The sequence below is a fragment of the Tachyglossus aculeatus genome, chromosome 1 (genome assembly GCF_015852505.1).
Source record: "Tachyglossus aculeatus isolate mTacAcu1 chromosome 1, mTacAcu1.pri, whole genome shotgun sequence".
Taxonomy (NCBI): Eukaryota; Metazoa; Chordata; class Mammalia; order Monotremata; family Tachyglossidae; genus Tachyglossus; species Tachyglossus aculeatus.
Window position 1 is genome coordinate 86341559 of NC_052066.1, and position 21605 is coordinate 86363163.

Below are 21605 nucleotides of genomic sequence, written 5' to 3' on the forward strand. Positions count from 1 at the left end.
CTTTGCTGCATACCCCTAAACACTTTGCTACCCACCCCTCACATCAATTCCTACTACTTTCCCTTAACCCTAATCTACTTTCATGTCTCTCTCCTCCTCTAGACTGTAAATTCCTCTGGGAAGAGATCACCTCTACCAACTGTATCCTACTATACTTTTCCATGCACTTAATTCAGTGCTCTGCATACAGTACATGCTCAATAAGTACCACTGAGTGAATGATTGATCCATACAGATTTGAAGCCTAAGTAGGAAGGAGAACTCCTATTTCTCCTCCATTTTGCAGGTAAAGAAACTGAGACACAGAGAAGTTAAAGTAATTGCCCAAGGTCTCACAGGTGGAGTAAGGATTGGAATCCAAGTCCTCTAAGTCCAATCCTGTGCTCTTTCCACAAGGCTGTTCTGACTAGAATGGAAAGAGGGAAACAATCATACATTTTGATCTCATTCCAGCCAGATGTGGTTTACATTGTTAGCATATCCTAGTTTGATAAGGAGCTTAACAGCAGGCTTAATGATCAAAACAAGGGGCCAAGAAACGTGCCTCTCTAACACCCATCCTGCAGTCACTGGGATGCTCATCCAAGAGGAAGTGTCAGCCGGATGGGCTTTCATAGCAAGGTACTTTTATGGGATGAATGAGAGAAATGTGTGTCGGCCCAGCATTATCCAGATCTTTGGTAAAAGGGGAAGTTGGGTCTGTTGTCTTTTCTTATGCCGTCGAGTCGTTTCTGACCCATAGTGACATCATGAACACATCTCTCTCAGAAAACCCCCCCTCTCCATCTGCAATTGTTCTTGTAGTGTATCCTTAGAGTTTTCTTGGTATAATAGAAAAGTAGTTTACCACTGCTGCCTTCTGCGCAGTAAACCTGAGGCACCACCGTCTACTCCCTCCCATGCTCCTGCTGCCCAGCATGGAAGAGTTTTAGCTTGTAGCAGATTGCCTTCCACTCTCTGGCCACTGGCCAAGCTAGGAATGGAATGGGTTAACTCTCTGCTTGACTCTCCCTCCCCTAGCTGAGACTGGTAGAGTACTGGAAACTCTGCAGATGTGACCCTGAGAGAGTCTGTTACCAGAAAAGAAATGCCTCTCCAAAGAGATAGGCTCAAGGTAGAGACTGTTTGGCTCAACTCAGTGGGGAAGGTAGACAGCTTTTAAGGGGATCAGGAGGACCATGGAATCACGGAGTGGCAAGGTTACTGGGGAGGTGACCTGGCCAAGATGGGAGAGGACAGAAGAAAATGGAAGATAATAATCAATCAATCAATCAATCAATCAATCGTATTTATTGAGCGCTTACTGTATGCAGAGCACTGTACTAAGCACTTGGGAAGTACAAGTTGGCAACATATAGAGACAGTCCCTACCCAACAGTGGGCTCACAGTCTAAAAGGGGGAAAGAAGCAGAGAAGAAGCATGGCTTAGTGGAAAGAGCCCAGGTTTGGGAGTCAGAGGTAGTGGGTTCTAATCCCAGCCCTGCCACTTGTCAGCTGTGTGACTTTGGGCAAGTCACTTCACTTCTCTGTGCCTGTTCCCTCATCTGTAAAATGGGGATCAAGACTGTGAGCCCCAAGTGGGACAACCTAATAACCTTGTATCTATCCCAGTGCTTAGAACAGTGCTTGGCACATAGTAAGCGCTTAACAAATATCAACACTATTATAAGCAGGTGCATAAAGACGTTACAACAATGATTTGGGCTTTTGGTGTTTTATTTCATTTTTTTTTAATCCTAATCTCACCTCTTTTTAGATTCTGCACAAGCTAGTGCTTGTGTATCAGAAGTCTCTCTGTCTGTTGTCTTTTTTTTCTACTCTTTTTTGAAAACTGTTCATTTCAGTTAAACTCTGAGGAAAGAAAAGCCAAAGGTCTATGGTAGCATTTGTACAGCACCAAAATACATAGTGAAAAGAAACAGGTGCCTGTGTTTTTATACCTGGTTGAAAGTTTCCCTAAAGGAGAATTTTTGATTTCAGTAGCCTCTGAATGTATCTTTTCTATAAAGATATGTGCTGGGTCTCCATGGGAGCTTTTTACACAACTGAGAAATTTCCACTGTTCTCTGTCAAAAATATTTTAAGTCCTTTATCAATCATATGTATTGAGCACTTAGTATGCGCAGAAAACTGTACTATAAGTGCTTGGGAGCATTCAATACAACAGAATTAGCAGACATGTTCCCTGCCCATAATTTGCTTACAGTCTACAACAGGAGACACACATTATGTTCATTGAAAAATAAAACTTTAGGGGGAAAAAAAACCAGTAGAATTTCTTGAAGACATAGGTCTGTCCATGTTACTTTAAATTTTCAGAAGCTTCCAAGCTTTTTCTATTTTCTAGATCTAGACAGGACTAAGCTAAATGCTGGCACCCCGCTGAAAAGTCGGAGTACTGTATGTCTATTTTCAGGTGAGAAACCTATTAACAGTTCGCAAAAGGGCTATCTCAGCTGAAGCAGAACAGTGAATGTCCACAGCAGTGATATAAGGGCTGTGCTTGTCTGTAAAGTTCATGAACTTGAAAGCAGACTGGCTGGACAGAATCAGATATAAAAATTAATAGGGATTACAGTCAAGGCGACTAGAGTTTGCAGTTTTCTGCTCAAGGGTTTGTTTAAGCCTTTTAAGTACCTCACTTAAGGTACACTCACACATACACACTTTTTTTGGCTGAGAAGATTGTCTTTATTGAAAGTGATACTTGATGGGGTAACCTGACTTCTTTGGCCCAATCAGACTTTAAACCTGGCTGTTCTACAACTTCATCCCCTTGATATTTCAAGGACTGACTGTTATTATTTCTCCATCAGAAGACAGTCTCAAGTGGTGGTTTCTCTTGGATATCAGTGCCTTTTGAGAGTTCCAAGCAATTTTGTTATTGAGACTCTTCAGGTTTTTAATCACCTCTTCATGTAAATCCATTACTCCCAACCTTTGTTCGAGCAACTGTTTTGAAATGGCACACAAATGAAATCCTCTAAAGCATGTTACAGAAAAAAAAATGTATAAGAAAATAAGTAACACCAATCCTAGATTATGGGTTTTTTTTAAGTGTGTTTTATGTGCCAGGTACTGTTCTAAGCACTGGGGTGGATACAAGCAAATCTGATTGGACACAGTGTCTGAACCACATGGGACTCATAGTCTTAATCCCCACTTTAAGCAGCTTGGCTTAACCACATGACCACACTTATCATTCTCTACAACCTGGGAAGGAAAGATCTTTTAGATCTCATCCATTCCTCTTCCTCCAAGGACTGTAAAACACGACTATGCACTCCACTTTCATTTCTTTAGCCCTTCTGACAGCTTGTTCAAAATCACGTGAACTTCCTAACATCCCTCCTGCTACAGTTTAACGTTTTCCATTGTCTTCTGATCTAAAAAACAATGAACAATCTCATTAGCATGGCTCAGTGGAAGGAGCACAGGCATTGGAGTCAGAGGTCATGGGTTCAAATCCCAGCTCCACCACTTGTCAGCTGTGTGACTTTGGGCAAGTCACTTAACTTCTCTGGGCCTCAGTTACCTCATCTGTAAAATGGGAATTAAGCCTGTGAGCCCCCCGTGGGACAACCTGATCACCTTGTATTCCCCCAGTACTTAGAACAGTGCTTTGCACATAGTAAGCACTTAATAAATGCCATTATTATTATTGTTATTAGTAGTAGTAGTAGTATTACAGATGAGGAAACTGAGGCCCAGAGAAATGAAGTGACTTGCTAAAGGTCACACAGTAGACAAATGGCAGAGTCAGGATTGGAACCCATATCCTGCTGACTCACTAAGCTACTCTGCTTCTCTAGGTTCACTCATTCATTCAGTCATAGTTATTGAGCACTTACTGTGTGCAGTGTACTTGGGGAAGTACAGTACAATACAATCAGCTTACAGTCCAGTGGGCAGGAGACAGACATGATACAAATAAATACAATTGCAGATATTTAAATGCTTGGTGTGGGGCTGGGAGGGAGGAAGGAAGAGCAAAGGGAGCAAGTCAGAGCAACAAAGAAGGGAGTGGGAGATGAGGAAAAGTGGAACTTAGTCTTCGAAGGCCTCTTGGAGGAGATGTGCCTTCAATAAGGTTTTGAAGCAGGGGAGAGTAATTGTCTGTCAGATTAGAAGAAGGAGAGCGCTCCAGATCAATGGTACTTCCAGCCCAAGGGTCTGCCTCCAACAGTGGCAAAAGGAGGCTTCAGAATATTTTGGAATGGTTGCCATTCTCATGCTTAGAAATGTACCATCTAATACCCCTAACTTTACCTCCGCTTCCCAACTTTTCCTCTAATAATCCATTATAGACCACTCCTCCATTACTTTATCCAAACCCCTTTTGAATAGGCTGATATTTTCAACTTGCACAACTTCCTTTGAAAATAAATGATCTATGATTGTCTCTGGGATTTAGTAAGCACTAATTCCTTACTCACCCTGTCCATAATAAGAATCATAATTTTGGTATTTGTTATGTGCTTACTATGTAAAAAGCACTGTTCTAAGCGCTGGGGAGGATACAAAGTTATCAGATTGCCCCATGTGGGGTTCACAATCTTAATCCCCATATGATAATAATAATGACATTTATTAAGTGCTGACTATGTGCAAAGCACTGTTCTAAGTGCTGGAGAGGTACAGAGCGATCAGGTTGTCCCACGGGGGGGCTCACAGTCTTCATCCCCATTTTACAGATGAGGGAACTGAGGGCCAGAGAAGTTAAGTGACTTACCCAAAGTCACACAGCTGACAATTGGCGGGGCTGGGATTTGAACCCATGACCTCTGACTCCAAAGCACAGGCTCTTTCTACTGAGCCATGCTGCTTCTCCATTTATCCATGATTAGACTTCATGCATGCCTCTTCTTAGGACTCTATCTTTCATGAGTTGTCTTATGCTGTCAAGTCATCTCTATCCCATAGCGACTACATGGACACATCTCTCCCAGAATGCCCCACCTCCATCAGCAATCATTCTGGTATTGTATCCATAGAGTTTTCTTTGTAAAAATACAGCAGTGGTTTAGCCATTGCCTTCTTCTGCGCAGTTAACCTGAGTTTCCACCCTCAACTTCCTCCCATGCCTCTGCTATCCAGCCCAAGGGAGTTTTGACTTGTAGCCGATGGCCTTCCACTCGCTAGCCACTGCCCAAGCTAGGAATGGAAAGGATATGCCTCTCTGTGACTCTCCTTTCCATAGCCAAGACTGGTAGAGTACTGGAAACTCTCCAGGTGTGATCCTGAGAGGGGATCTTTATTAACTAAAGTATCTTAAACTTTCCAGTTTATCCTCAAAAGGAAGCTTTCTCAACTCTCAGGTAATCTTGATTATCTTTCTCCATGTCATTTTTTTTAATGATATTTGTTAAGCAATCACTGTGTGCCAGGCACTATACTAAGCGCTGGAGTAGATACAACCTATCAGGTTGGACACAGTCCATGTCCCACATGGGACTCATATGGACTTAATCCCCATTTTATGGAAGTGGTAACTGAGGCACAGAGAAGTTAAGCGACTTGACCAAGGTCGCACAGCAGACAAGTGGGAGAGCTGGCATTAGAACCCATGTCCTTCTGACTCCATGTCCTTCTGCAGTTTGTGGCCTAGTGGATAGACCATTGGCCACAAACTGCACATAGTATTCCAGCTACTAACATATAGCTTTTTAATAATATTCTTTGTTAAGCCCTTACTATGTTTCGGACTGCCCAAAAGACAAGCAAATGGACTTTAGAGCAAATTAAACCAAAGTGGTCTTTGGAAGGCCAAATGACTCAACTTAGATTAGCATATTGTGGACACATAATTAGGAGGACTAATTCTCTGGAGAAGACACTAATGCTAGGAAAAGTTCAGGGACAATATGGAAGAGGCAGACCAGCAGCTGGATGGATAGAGACCATAACAGTGATAACGGAAGAACCATTAGAAAATTTGTGGATTATGGAAGAGGACAGGATGTTCTGGAGAAGGTATATCCCTGGAGTCGCTATGAATCAGAAATGACTCAATAGCCTTTATTAATTATAATAATAATAACAACAATAATAATGATAATAATAATAATAATGATAATGTATTGGGCCCTGTACTAAGTGCTGGGATAGATACATATAATTGTCAGACACAGTCCCTGTCCCACATGGAGCTCACAGTGACAAAACTTTGATGTTGTTTTCTATTCTTCTGGCTCACCAAATTTTCTATTTGTGCTTATTTTTCCACTTTTTGTGGACTCCCCAGTTCTTACTTGGGCGGTTTTTCTGTTATTCAGTTTTTCACCCCTCTGATGACTACTTTTGCCCTGACAATTAGACTTGTAGGCTCTCAGTTTGGTCTGTTTGTTTTTTCTGACCTGAGGCATACCCTTCAGGTTCAACCACCTCCAGGCTTCTAGTCAGTTTATTTTTGTTTGTTTGTTTGTTTTTTTATTAAACCACCCTTCTCAGGTCTTTAGTTGTTTGGACACAGTTATCCCTTTGCTGTGCCTCTCTTGTCTCTCCTACCACCAAACTCTCATTCACAGCCTTCCTTCTGGCTGGCCCTCCCTGGACATCAGTACCACCACTTTTGCTATCTACAAAGACCTATTGGAAGCATATCTCCCCCAGGGAAGGTTTCCTAACTCATCTCTCATTGCTGCTGAATAACCTAAGCATTGCCCCATCCCCTAAACACTTACTCAACTTTACCCCTACAGCACTCATGTACATATTCTTATTCTTTGTTTCTTCCTGTATCTGCAATTCATTTTTGAGTCTGTCTCTGCCATTACTGTAAACTCCTTGATAGCAGGGATTATTTCTATTTATTATACTTTCCCAAGGCCTTAGTATGGTTCTGTCAACAAAGTGCTTAATAAATACCATTGATTGATTTCCAAGAAAATGAGGTGTTTGTCTAAGTGCATTAATTTAGGCCATTTGAAGACATTTTACTGTTTTAGTGCAATATGGAACTTGGCAGTCACATGCTGCTAACACTAAAACCAATCTATAAGAACAATAATTCTGATCTCTCTGAAAGGAAAAGAGGAAGAAATTGCTTCATTCACTTTGTCATGGACCCAGTTCATTAAGCAGCAAAATCTAATGGGAGAGGGGAACAGTAGAAATGGTCTTACTGAATAGCATTGGCCTTATTTATCATGTCATTTGCCGAAGTCCAGCATTTGGAATGCTGTCTGGAGTGGTGAGAATTGATGCCATAAAAGCTTCTATCAACCCAGGTTTCCCTAGATCCTAGGTAACTGGGAATGAGGCACTGCAAACAATATAGGGGCAGCGTGATATATGGGCTAGAGCATGGGCCTAGGGGTCAGAAAGACCTGGGTTCTAACCCGAGCTCCACCTCTTATCTGTTGTTTGACCTTGGACAAGTCACTTCACTTCTCTATGCCTCCATTACCTCAGTTGTAAAATCTCATTTACAGTTATAAGTCCCATGCAGAACAGGGACTGTGTCCAAATTGATTAGCTTGTATAAACCCTAGCATTTAGAACAGTACTTAACAAACACCATCATCATTATTATTGTTATTATTATTACTACTACTACTACTAATAAGTTCTTCCATGGTATACATAGCGGTAACATTATCAGAAGCGCAATATATTTCACCTAATGAGGGGGAAAACCATTTAATCCTGAATCATTCATCATTTTATGCTGACCATTTCACCTTATTAAATGGTAATATTCATCAAGGCATGTGCTTGAGAGGTGTGTGTGTGTGTGTGCATGTGAACTCATTTTATGCCCTGTCTTTTTATTCTACGTTTTGTGGCACCCTTTCATGTTAGCACTTCAGTTTGCACTAATTGTGGTTGCCACCTTCAACTGGAAGTGGCATGTTCATATGGCATTCATGTTGAAGCCTTTTTGAACTGTGGATATGAAGCAGCAGTAAATTAGATTAGTAGTCCCTGATAAAAGATTCTGGTTGATTTAAGAGATAATGTTGATGGAGCAGAATGTTGTCACAAGATAATAGTGTACTGCTGCTAGATAAATGCCAAGGGGAAGCTAAAGCATTTATTGGGTATAAACACTGAAGCAAAGCAGAGACATTCTTTTGTAGACAGGAAGTCATTTACCCTCTGCCTGTATTTAGATTGAGATAGAAGAGGAATGTAATGCCTTGCTGTAACTTTGATGGGCGTGAATTTAGAGGAATGATAATTTCCTCAGTTGAAGTTCACATTCTCCATTGTGTAAGGTTAATGCATATTTGCAAAACACTGAAATCTCACTGGCTTGGAGCCCATAAATTCATTCATTCATTCATTCATTCAATCGTATTTATTGAGCAGTTATTGTGTGCAGAACACAGTACTAAGTTCTTGGGATCATATAATACAGGAATAAAAGGAGACAATCCCTGCACACAGTGAGCTCACATTCGGGGCGGGGAGGGGGCGGGGGGAAGACAGACATCAGTGCAGGTGAACAGGCATCAATATAAATAAATAAAGTTACAGATATATACATAAGTGCTGTGCGACAGGGAGCGGGGAAGAGCAAAGGGAGTGAGTCAGGGTGACATGGAAGGGAGTGGATGATGAGGTGAAAGTGGGGCTTAGTCTGGGAAGGCTTCTTGGAGGAGGTGTACCTTCAGTAAGGCTTTGAAGAAGGGGAGGGTAATTGTCTGGTGGATTTGAGGAGGGAAGGCATTCCAGGCCAGAGGTAGAATTTGGGCCAGGGGTCAGCAACCAGACAGGCTAGATCAAGGTAGAGTGAGAAGGTTAGAGCAAAGTGTGTGGGCTGGGTTGTAGGAGAGAAGGGAGATGAGGTAGGAGGAGGCAAAGTGATGGAGAGCTTTAAAACCAGTGGTGAGGAGTTTTTGTTTGATACCGAGGTGGATAGGCAATCACTGGAGGTTTTTGAGGAAGGGGATGACATGCCCTGAACGTTTCATTAGAAAGATAATCTGGGCAGTGGCATGAAGTATGGGGAGAATCAAGAGGTTGGGAGGACAGAAAGGAGGCTGATGCAGTAATCTAGGCAAGATAGAAGAGTGATTGTACTAGTGTGGCAGCCATCTGGATGGAGAGGAAAGGGCAGATTTTAGCGACGTTGTGAAGAGACCGACAGGATTTGGTGACAGATTGGATATGTGGGTTGAATGAGAGAGCAGTCAAGGATGATGCCAAGGTTACAGGCTTGTGAGACCTTGTCATCTACAGTGACGGGAAAGATAGGGAGAGAACAGGGTTTGGGAGGGAAGATGAGCTTAATTTTGGGCAATTAGTAATAAGTTTATTGAACAGACTATATATTTAATCCAATCCTCTACAGAGTTAGGTAGATGGTATTGAACTGCAGAGTTAGGTAGATGGAAAGGGTGTTAATTGAAAGAAAATGCTAGGTTTGGATGTCTTTTTTTAATGGTATTTGTTAGTGCTTACTATATGCCAGGCACTACACTATGCTCTGGAGTAGATAGAAGGTAATCAGAGTGGACAGAGTTACGCCCACATCCATTCATTCATTTAATCATATTTAATGAGCACTTACTGTGTGCAAAGGACTGTACCAAGTGTGTGGGAGAGAACAGTATAACAGACACATTACCTGCCCACAATCAGATCACATTCTAGAGACATGAGGCTCACAGTCTTATCAGCGCTTAGAACAGTGTTTAGCGCTTAGAACAGTGCTTGACACATAGTAAGTGCTTAACAAATGCATCATTATTTTTATTATTATTATTATCCCCATTTTTGAGATGAGGTAACAGAGGCACAGAGTAGTTAAGTGACTTGCCCAAGGTCACACAAGGTCTGGATTAGAACCCAGGTCCTTCTGACTCACAGGCTCTATCTACTAGGCCAAACCGCTTTCCTAATTAGGCTGAGGAGAGGCTAAGGGGAAAATAAAAAGTCAGTGTCTCTGTTATATGGCCTCCACCTTCACAAATGTGGTATTAAAAAAACTGTTCATATTAGACATATCAGAGCGCATTTGGGAATCCACCATTAAAGCATAGAGTACTACAAAGTCAGTTTTTTTCACTTGAATAATGATGTTCACTGAGCCAAGCTGGCTGGTTACTACTGTTTCAGAAAGGTTATGCTGTCTTGTAAAATTTCCTCTGTCTTAGAAGGCAATGTGATGTGATTGGGATTCTTTTTTTTTTAATGGCATTTGGTAAGTGCTTACTCTGTGCCAGACACTGTACTAAACCCTGGGGTAGATACAAGTTAATCAACTCGTACACAATCCATGTCCCACATAGGGCTCAAAGTCTTAAGCCCCATTTTCAGATGAGGTAACTGAGGCTCAGAGAAATTGAGTTGCCCAAGGTCACACAGTCGACAAGTGGCAGAGCCAGGATTAAAACTCAGATCCTTCTGACTCCCAGCACCTCGCTTTATACACTAGGTGTTTCCCTCTCAAAGGAAAAGGCATTCTTCTGTATAAATATAGAAAGCCTCCATGTCAATAGTCACCTAGACCATCTTCTGCTTCCCACATAAAATAAAGATATAGTAGATGCACCCAAGAACTAATAAGTATACTCAATATTCCTAAGCCAATAAGTTGGATAAACATTGAGCTCCTAGGCCTGAAAAAAGCCTACAAGTCACTCTATGGTGATGTCAGGGCACGCTTAGCAGCTTAAAGCTTGGAGACCCAGTTTCAGACACTGCTCTTGAAGCCTATAAGCACATTTTTCCGAGGGACAGACCAAGTCTGTGTATATCATAAGGTGACACCACACCAAGGCCTTTATGGTGAAAACTCAGTGACTTGCAGCAGAGCAACATATCCAACAACACCTTGCAGTGCTTCATGATTATGACAGCACTGGATGCCTTCAAAACTCTGAGGGGACATGAGGATTCGGCAGCACATATACTAAAATTGGAACGATACAGAGAAGATTAACATGGCCCCTGTGCAAGGATGACACACATATTTGTGAAGCGTTCCATATTTTCTATTTATTTTATTTTGTTTATATGTTTTGTTTTGTTTTCTGTCTCCCCCTTCTAGACTGTGAGCCCACTGTTGGGTAGGGACTGTCTCTATATGTTGCCAACTTGTACTTCCCAAGCACTTAGTACAGTGCTCTGCACACAGTAAGCACTCAATAAATTTGATTGATTGATTGATTGAGGATTAAGCTAAGAAACATCTGTGGTGGGATGCTGAACCTGAAGAGATTGTAAACTTGTTGTGATTAGGAAATGTCTGTTATATTTTTGTGTTGTACTCTCCTACGTGCTTAGTACTGTGTCCTGAACACAGTAAGTGTTCAAGAAATATGATTGATTGATTGATTGATAAGAGATCAAGGAATATGCTTACTTCATTTGTACAGTACTCTGCACACAGTAAGCACTCAATAAATACGATTGAAGGAAGGAATGAATGAATTCATCGTCATCATCATCATCAGTCGTATTTATTGAGTACTTACTGTGTGCAGAGCACTTTACTAAGTGCTTGGGAAGTACAAGTTGGCAACATATAGACACAGTCCCTACCCAGCAGTGGGCTCACAGTCTAAAAGGGAGAGACAGAGAACAAAACCAAACATACTAACAAAATAAAATAAATAGAATAGATATGTACAAGTAAAATAAATAAATAGAGTAATAAATATGTATAAAACATATATACATATATACAGGTGCTGTGGGGAAGGGAAGGAGGTAAGATTCATATATATTGAGCGTTTATTGTGTGCAGAGCACTGTAGTAAGCGCTTGGAAAGTACAATACAGCAATAAAGAGAAACAATCCATGCCCACAACAGGCTCACAGTCTAGAGTTTAGCTTACCACCACCAAGCTAAAAACTCTTACTACAGTAGCTATATGGCCACAGTAGCACAGCACTGTTGCAGAGTACAGATGAGACCACCCTCATCACAAAGAGATTTGTTCATACCTGATCTTTTTCCCAGGCATTCTATAATGTGTTTCCATCATCCTCCCTAATTTCTTATGCAAAATGGCAAGATGTGGAAAGCAAGTTGTAAATCTACATGATCGTTTGGGTTTTAAACAATATATAGTTTAGGGTGACTAATTCAGGGAAACTTGGGTTTAAATTTTAAACATTTGAAAAAATGGGGTTTAATTTTTTATTTGCATGATTCAGATATTACATTTACTAGCAAGTGGTCATTCAAAAATATCAATCCTTTCCTTTCATTTGCGTGTAATGCTAAAGACTAAAGGAACACAGAACACCAATCCTGTGCCTGTAACAACTTCCAAAGCCGAGATCACATCTTCTACTTCTCTAGACTATTTCATAAGCACCCTGTAGAGTGCCCTGCATTCAATAGGCCATCAGCTAATCTTGCTGCTGTGAATGATGATGATAACTCTTCCTGAATAAAACTCCTTCTCCCTTCTAACTTCCCATTTATTCGTTCATTCAATTGCATTTATTGAGCACTTATTAGGTTCAGAGCTCTGAACTAAGCACTTGGGAGAGTACAATAAGAGCTAACCTCTTGTCCACATCCTCTTTCTGACCTGGAATTATTCCCTCTTCATATCCAACAGACTACCACTCTCTCCACCTTCAAAGTGTTATTAAAAGCACATCTCCTTAAAGAGGGATTCCTGAGAAAGTACTCATTTCCCCTGCTCCCTTTCCCTTCTGCTTCGCCTATGAACGTGGATCTGTACCCTTTAATCCCTTGATGTAAATCCCACCCTTAGCCCCACACCACTTTATTTACATATCCATAACATTTTAATATCTGTCTCCCGGCTTTAGCCCATAAGGTCATTTTAAGAGGGAATGAACCTATCAAGTCTTTTGTATTTTACCCTCCCAAGTGCTTAGTATACTGAGCTGCACAGAATAAGTGCTTTACACATACCATTAATTGGTAAATTAATTTGAGTCCTCTGCTTTTTCAATAGCTCTATATGATTGACTGTTGAACTTAACCTTAAAATGAAAAACCTGAACATCGTCTGCCAGTTGACTGCTGTTTACTTCAAGACAATGAGTTGGGTTTTCATTTCAAGAAATAGCATATGGGCTTGAAATTTCTAAACCATTTTAGCTGTTGTTTCTCAAATGCCCTCAATTTATAAAAGCTCTTACCTGTTTAAGGTTTAGATTGTTTGCATTATTGAAGTTCAGTGCTGAAAATGGCACCTTCAACATTTCAGTTGTGACTTATTTAATGAATCAATATTGACATTTTCTGCATGATTTTCTTTTCACTAGAAAATAAATTCTTACTTCTAATTCACCTACAACTATGAGGGAGATAGACACTAATTTAAAAAAAATCCAGTACATTTAATAACAGGCAGATAGCTTGTGCTTTCAGCTAGAATTAATTAACTTATCGATCCGATAAAATCATAAATTGAAAGCGCCTTCTAGTCAAGAAAGTAACAAAATGGTTTGTGCTTAATATGCTTATTTTATTGAAAGGAAAGTTTGGTGTATTTAATTTCAAAATGAAGAAAAATCTGTGCATGGCACAGTGAAAAGAGCACAGGGTGGGAGTCAAAGAAGCTGGTTTCTAATCAAGATGACCACTTTCTGGCTGTGTGAACCTGGGGAAATCACTTAACCCTCTCTGTGCTTCGTTTTCCTCATCTGTAAAATGGGGATTCATTACTCATTATCCCTCCTGTTTAGACTGTGAGGCTTATGTGGGGAAAAACACAACAAACAAACAAACAAAAAACCTGTGACAACCTGATTATTTTATATGTACTCCAGCACTTGTATAAGGCTGGACACATATCAAGTACTTAACAAATACCACAGTTATTGTCAAGTAGACATGATCCTTGCACTCAAAAGAGTTTTCAGTTAAATGTGGCAAATAAACATACATTGATGAATATTTCTTAGTTGAAGGAAAGAATAAGCCTGAGTAATAGACCTAAGTGAATAAAAAAAGGTAAAAACATAATCAGATAAATATGAGTACTCTGATGACCTGTGGAATAATTATGGTGTGCAAGTCGCTTTTCAAATGTGTTAACCTAATTTTAATAACAGGGTCCCTATATTTACAACTTCTACTGTATCTACAGTGTCTATAGTAAATCAGTAGCACTTAATAACAAACAGTGTGACTATTCTGTAAAACAGGACTAATTTTCTGATTTCCTGGCCCTTGAAAAAATCTTAGTGGTGAAGCAATACTTACCTGAGTTGCAAAGCTTTGCTCTATGTTCCTATTAGACTGTAAACTCCTTGGGGGTAGAAAGTATCCAGCCTTCTTTGGTAAATCAATCATATTTATTGAGCACTTACATTGAGCAGAGCACTGTACTAAGTGTTAGAAGAGTACAGTATAACAGACACATTCCCTGCGGCATTCAAGCACCTAGTACACTACTTGGCACGCAGAGGCTTAATCAGTGCTTTTTGAGGATAATAAAAATTGTAGTATTTATTAAGTGTTTACAGTGTATGATGATGATGATGTTGGCATTTGTTAAGTGCTTACTATGTGCAAAGCACTGTTCTAAGCACTGGGAGAGGTTACAAGGTGATCAAGTTGTCCCACAGGGGGCTCACAGTTTTAATCCCCACTTCACAGATGAGGTAACTGAGGCACAGAGAAGTGAAGTGACTTGACCAAAGTCGCACAGCTGACAGTTGGCAGAGCCGGGATTTGAACCCATGATCTCTGACTCCAAAGCCCGTGCTCTTTCCACTGAGCCACGCTATATCCTTTTCTGTTCTAAGCACTGAGTAATAATGATATTCTATATCTTTGTCGCTTGATCCAAGTGATAGCTGAATAATTGCATTGCCCAGAAAAATGTAATTCAGGACAGAGACATCATCTCCTCCAATTCCATCTCTTGCATTAATTGAACAGAAATGTAAGGCCTAAATTATTCAGATGATTTCCTAGTTTAGTCCCAGTATGAGTTTGAGGCCCAAACCGAGTTTGGCTCCCTCTATTAACACATTTTGGAATTTTATGGACAGATACAATATGTCCATTTTTCCTTCAGGAGGATTACAGACTTTTCCCTTCCTATTTTCTGAGAATGCTGTGAAGATTAGCAAGACCATACCTTTCAACTGCTCTGTGTTTCTCAGAGAAAGATGCACAATAAATCTAAGGTATTGAATAACATGTGAAATCAGACAAGTCATTTCACTATAAGATAATCCCATTCCTTTGACCCTGGAAGAATGATAATAACTATGACCTGACTATGTCATAGAATGGTTATGAGGATTAATGGCTCATTTACAAAGTCTTAGAAATGACAGCTGTTGACTAAATGATAAAGGCATTCTCACCAACATCATGGCTCTCACTACTTTAATTTCTAAACATTGTGCTTATTGTCCAGGAATGAAATCAGTTGCTTTGATTTCCCCTCTAATCATTGGGTTTCCAACTGCTGTTTCCTAATTGCCAATTACGTACTTGAAGTAAACATTTTGATGTGCAGGCTATATTGGAAGAGTTCCTTTTCCAGAACTATCCACCTTTTAGGCAATTAACTGAAAATTACTGTGAAAATGCTTGAAAAACAAATGCACTGATCTGTAAGTGTAGTATAATGAAACTGTGCAACTCTACTCAATTTAAGTGCACCACAACCGTTTAAATGAGGATTTTAGTAATTAAGGGTTAGTTGGTAAAATCCCGTTTGCAGTCACGTTAATTAGCAAGATAAGATTAGAGGTTAAGGCAGTTATCATACACCTGCACTGCATAATATCACCCAAAAGATGCCTTTACTTCATGAATTTTAGGCACAACTCATTTTCTAATCTGTCATCCTATAGCTTTGGCTATGAAATGTGATGTCATGTATTTTTATTATTTTGTTTAGCATGTATGACAGTATCCCAGATATTTAAAAGGCTGTGGATTTTGGCTACAAAACCATAGAAATTCTACTTAACATTACAACTACATGCCAATTAATTTTAAATATTTTAATTATGTAGTCATATGAAGATACTTCTATCATTTAGAGTCAATACAATCTTTCTCTATCTCAGTTATTTTCTGTTTTCTCTTATTGCCAATTCTGAAGATGCATAGCTATATACTCCTGAGAGCCATAACAATAAAGACATTATAATCACATCTCAGTCATTCCCAAACAATTGTCTGAAATAGGGATTTGGGATTTGAAACTGGAACAGTGGAATAAGAGAATGAGAAACCAAGCTCATGTAGAAGAAGAGATGGTGGGATGATCACTTAGATTGGGACATAGTCAATTGACGTGCTGATAAATTTGTCTCTAAGATGATAATAGTAATACTTATGATAAAAATAATAATTGTTATGGTATTTGTTAAGTACTTACTATGTTTCAAGCACTGTCCAAAGTGCAGGGGTAGATTCAAGATCAGCAGGACTCATATGGGGCTCGTAGTCTAAGTAGGAAGGAGAACAGATATTGAATCCCCATTTTGCAAATGAGGGAACTGAGGCCCAGAGAAGTTAAGTGCCTTGGCCAAGGTCATACAGTAGATAACTGGCAGAGCCAGGATTAGAACCCAGGACATCTGACTCCCAGCCCTGCACTCTTTCTACTTTGCCACACTGCCTCTCAAGGTATTGAAGACATTGCCAGAGTCTGCAGGGCAACGAGTTGCCACTTTTGAAAATTCAAGGAGGGTAGGAAAGATCTCATATACTAAGGAAAGCCTAATGCAATGCAGGAATATTTGTATTTAGCCATAGTTACACTAATGAAAATGTTTTAGCTAGAAAGACCCTTTAAAAAACCCTAACCTCAATCTGAAATCATACCAGAGAAAACATGAAATTGCTTCACAATAATTAGCTTGCCAAAGAACATATCCATTTAAGCTACTTGAATTGACTCTTAAAACATAGTAGGTATGGGAGTTGGGGAGATAGATTTTACACATTAGAAGTGGATAATAAATACTGTTGATCATTTAGGAGACTGGTTTGACTAGACTGCTGAATTGAGTTTCAGGCTCTACGATTTAAGGGAAAGATTTATGCGGATATGGAGAACTTAGAGGGTGGTCAGGGAAGAACCATAAAGATGATTAAAAGGTTGTAAAATAATATCTCTGAGGAAAGGTTAAAGACATCATTTAGCCTAGTGAAGAGAGATTCCAGGGAGACTAAATAATTGTTTTCAAAAGTATGAGGAATTACTTTGGGGCAAATTGGGGTAACCCACTGCATCTCTACTAAAGTCAGACTGGAAGAAAACTAAAATGCAGCTATAAGTAAGAGATGAGGAAGCATTTTTGAGAATAATGATGATGATGTTGGATGAAAATTAATAATGATGATAAAAATAATAATAATACTGGTTCTTGTTAAATTCTTACCACGTGCCCATCATTGTATTAAATGCTGAGGTTGATGCAGGATTACCATGTTGAACTTAGTCCCTGTCTCTCATGGGGGCTCACAATCTAAGTAGGAAGGAGTAGGATTTGAAGCCTAGTGTGGGCAGGGATTGTCTCACTTTATTGCTGAATTATACTTTCTAAGCATTTAGTACAGTGCTCTGCAAACAGTAAGAGCCCAATAAATATGACTGAATGAATGACTGAATCCCCAATTTACAGATGAGGAAACTGAGGCAGAGAAGTTATGCGACATGCCCTTGGTCACACAGCAGACAAGTGGCAGAGCCAGAATGAGAACTCAAGTACTCAGAGTGCCTAGGCCTGTGCTCTTTCCACTTGACCACGCTGCCTCTCTCCATGCAGCTTCTCTATGCTGATTGTAATGGTAGTTATGCCCTGGAATGAAGTACTAAAGGATAATGGAGAATCTTCTCAGGAGATCTTTAAACAGGACTGATTCTCATCTGTCTTAGATGGCTGAAATGTGAGCCTGCCAAAAACCTGGGCATGAATAAGCTGACTTCTCAAGGTTTTTTCCACCTCCATGATTGTGTGCTCTGCATATCCTGAACTTTCAGCTAAAGAATCACTGTAAGGATATATATGACAAGTTCAGTGATAAATGCAACCAGAAGTAAGTGATGCCATATTCAAAATTCCTTAAGCAGCAGGGGTTATTTCCATAAGTTCCTGTGATTTGTAGCCGATGGATTTAGCTGGGCTAGTAGTGTCTCAAATGGTTTGCACATTTTGATCCTTAGCCAAATTTCTTTAGCTGGAAAATGTTTGAGTAGTTCCTAGCTCCACCTATTCACTGCTGATTTTTAATACTTGCACAAATACTTGCACAAAGTTAGACCTGTTTGAAAATGGCAGTCATGTTTAATCTTTTCTGCTGCTCTTTGGGCAGGCATACTGATCATAGTCAGCGTTGAATATCATCACTGTAAAAGTTAAAGAAGGCCCTGAGAGTACCCAGAGTACTCTGCATTTGAAAAATGCAGAAGGAAAAATCCAAACTGTTCTATCCTCCCCTGGGTTCTTAGGGAAGCTCATTTTTTTTTATTTCCTGGCCACTAAGGCATAATTCAGTGCATTGCCGCTGCAGTGCTGTTAAGGGATGACCATTGAGTGTGTGCCTGCTGCTGCATTTCTACAGCCCTTTCATAATACAAGCATCAGTGATTGTACTACCACCGTACGATGGAAAATGGAGCTCTAATGAACTGGAACAGCTAATGGACCTTCCTACATCCTCAATCTTAAATGGTTCAAGGAGTGCTTCCCGTACTGGGGAGAATCTGGCTAAAATATTTATAACACAAATTCAGGGTTACAATAGGACAGCAATTCCCCAAAGAGAATTAAACAGTTCTCTAAAGAATTCACTTCCATTTTACTTACCAACTGGATAATACTCCTGAAGGTGGAGGATTCGTTCTAAGACTTAATTGGAGGATTTCAGTGGGGCAGCATCAGGAGGTAAATTCTCCAGAGAATTTGAAGCCAGAGAGGAAGGGACCAAAGTAAACTCACTGGATACAAGGGGATATTTGAACTCTCCCTCCCCACTGCCTCCTCTCTCCTTCTACCCTCCCTCCTGCAACCCCAAACCACTTCCACTATCTTGTAGTTTAGAGACCAAGGATAAACCCTTCCATCCTTCATTTTCACCTGAAAATCAAACTTGCATCCTCCCTAACTTGGGGGCAGCCTGAAGGCAGATGGCTGCTTCTGGGAATCTGGAGGAGACACTCGGGAGGTGCTCAGCGCCTGCCTTTGGCAAACGTAGCTTTTGGTTCCTGATTGGTGTGGAAGGCATTGTGGTTGTTGCTGTTGATGCTCTCCATTGTTTTTAGGGCTCCAGGGCCACTCCACAGGATCCCCTCATAATCTATAAACTTGAGGGAACAGCAGAAGAAACAACTGCTTCTGCTTGTGACCCAAACCGCCTGCTGCTCAGCAGAGAGCCAAGTTCCTCCCTTCAGCTCTCTCCTGTTACTACTTGATCTTAGTGGTTGTGTGTGGTGTGTGTATGTGTGTGTGTGTGTGTGTCCATTCTGTGTCTATCAGTCTCTGGGTATCTCTTGCCATATAACTCTCTTCCATTTCCAGAGACCACTGATGTCCCTGGTGATTACCAGACAGGGTTTATGACATCACACACTGTACACCGGGCTTGTAGAGTAACATATGACATTATATGTGCCATTGTGCTGAAGCGTGCCATCATATGCTATCATAGCTTGTTTCCCCTGGGGATCCCACTCACCCATGAGCCTGTGGGCACCACAACCTCGGTTCATAGAACCTCTGGCACTCTGTCCAAGCTGCAGATCTCAGCAGCAGGAGCTCAGTATTGAAAATGTTAATTAAGGGATGTGAAAGCACTCAGGTTCATATCAATACCAGGTGGGGAACTGACCTAAGTGTATGGTACAAAATGAGATAATAATAATAATAATAAGAATAATAATAATAATAATAATTATAATAATAATGATAATAAATGGCATTTATTAAGCACTTACTATGTGCAAAGCACTATTCTAAGCGCTGGGGAGGCTACAAGGTGATCAGGTTGTCCCTCGTGGGGCTCACAGTCTTAATCCCCATTTTACAGATGAGGGAACTGAGGCACAGAGAAGTTAAGTGACTTGCCCAAAGTCACACAGCTGACAAGTGGCAGAGCTGGGATTTGAACCCAAGACCTTGAACTCCAAAGCCTGTGCTTTTTCCACTGAGCCACGGTGCTTCTCTGGATGAATGGGTACCTTTCATCAGCATGGCCTTGTGGATAGCACATGGACTAATTTCCCTGTGTCTCAGTTACCTCATCTGTAAAATGGGGATTTAGACCGTGAACCCATGTGGGACAGGGACTGTGCCCCACCTGATTTGCTTGCATCCACCCCAGTTCTTAGTACAGTGCCTGGCAAGTAGTAAGCACTTAATAAATACTGCAATTATAATCATTACTGTCTCTTCCCCTTTCTTGGTCCACTGTGGAAGTCCTCCACAAACACAGAGCTGAAAGAAATTAATATTAATTAAGCAGTATGGTGTCAGGGAAGCAGTGAGGTCTAGTGGATAGAGTATGGGCCTGGAAATCAGAAGGCCCTGGGTTCTTATCCTGGATCCTCCACTTGTCTGCTTTGTGACCTTGGGCTAGTCATTTAACTTCTCCGTGCCTCTGTTCCTTCATCTGTAAAATGGAGATTAAGTCTGTGAGCCCGATCTGGGACAGGGACTGTGTCCAGCCCAATTACTTTGTATCTACTCCAGTGGTTAATACAGTGCCTGGCAAATAGTAGGTGCTTAACAAAAGCCCCCATTATTATTATTATTATTGCTATCATCACCATTTAGACAATGAGACAGTTTCATGCACCAATTTTGTTTTGTTTTCTTCATGTTTTTGTTTTCTTTAAATGCTGGTTTTACAAAGAATGTATTTGTACTTTGTATTTATTTAAAAATTCTGGCCTGTGCCTGAATGTGATTGACATTCACATGAGGAAAGTCAGGTTGTGTGGTAGTTGCTCCAAATGTAGCGATTCCCTCGTTGCTGAATCCACTAGAGAACATTTGTAATGTAGACAGCAGAATGCAGATGAATTTCACACTATTTTGTTTTACCCCTGAATCTCCAGTGGTTAAGGTAGACATATACTACGTTGTGACAGCAGAAAATCCAAAGCAACATAAGCCCCATGAGGGAGGATGTGGAAAACAAAAAAGTGAAGACAAGGAAAGAGAGGTGGCGAGGATGGAAATAAGTGAGGGAAGAAGAAAACAAACAAACAAAAAGAGAATAGAGTGCAATCTTGTGGGTATTGTGATTTAACAAATCTAAGATTTCTATAGGAACATCTGGGAAACAGTAAATGCCAAGAAAAAGGGCAGGTGAGGTATCTTTTCTAAGAAGGAAACCGGGTGAATGTTTGTTGAAGTATATTCCTGTTACCCTGAGAATACATCTTTTAAAACACCATTCAGAACTCACCACTCCCTTTTAAAAACCTCTATTTCTCTGTCCATAAAACGGAAACATCCAACCATTGGCTTCCAGGGTCTCTTTCAGCTGTTTCTCCTTTACTCTTCTGCTCTCTTCCCTCGCTACTCTCCAACTCACTCTTTTAAGTCCTACTAAATTAGCTTACTTCCCTTATGGCTCTTCCAATCAAGCCAATCTTTCCAAAGAGGACTTTTCTACCTTCTCAAGATTCATGACACTTCAAAACAACTAGACAGTGCCAGAGTTAATTTAAATGTATTATTG

General features: G+C 40.4%; 1 protein-coding gene and 2 non-coding genes across 3 annotated transcripts in view; 2 read left to right on the forward strand and 1 right to left on the reverse strand.

Annotated features, from left to right (window-relative positions):
- The window catches only part of CLSTN2 (calsyntenin 2), a 1113326-nt gene that overhangs the window by 590734 nt on the left and 500987 nt on the right, over window positions 1–21605 (forward strand). The gene's annotated exons all lie outside the window — the stretch shown is intronic.
- LOC119934780 lies at window positions 932–1070 on the reverse strand. Its single transcript, XR_005453010.1, has one exon. It is a non-coding gene; the product is annotated as a small nucleolar RNA SNORA7 (small nucleolar RNA).
- Window positions 10841–10944, forward strand: LOC119938365. Its single transcript, XR_005454411.1, has one exon. It is a non-coding gene; the product is annotated as a U6 spliceosomal RNA (small nuclear RNA).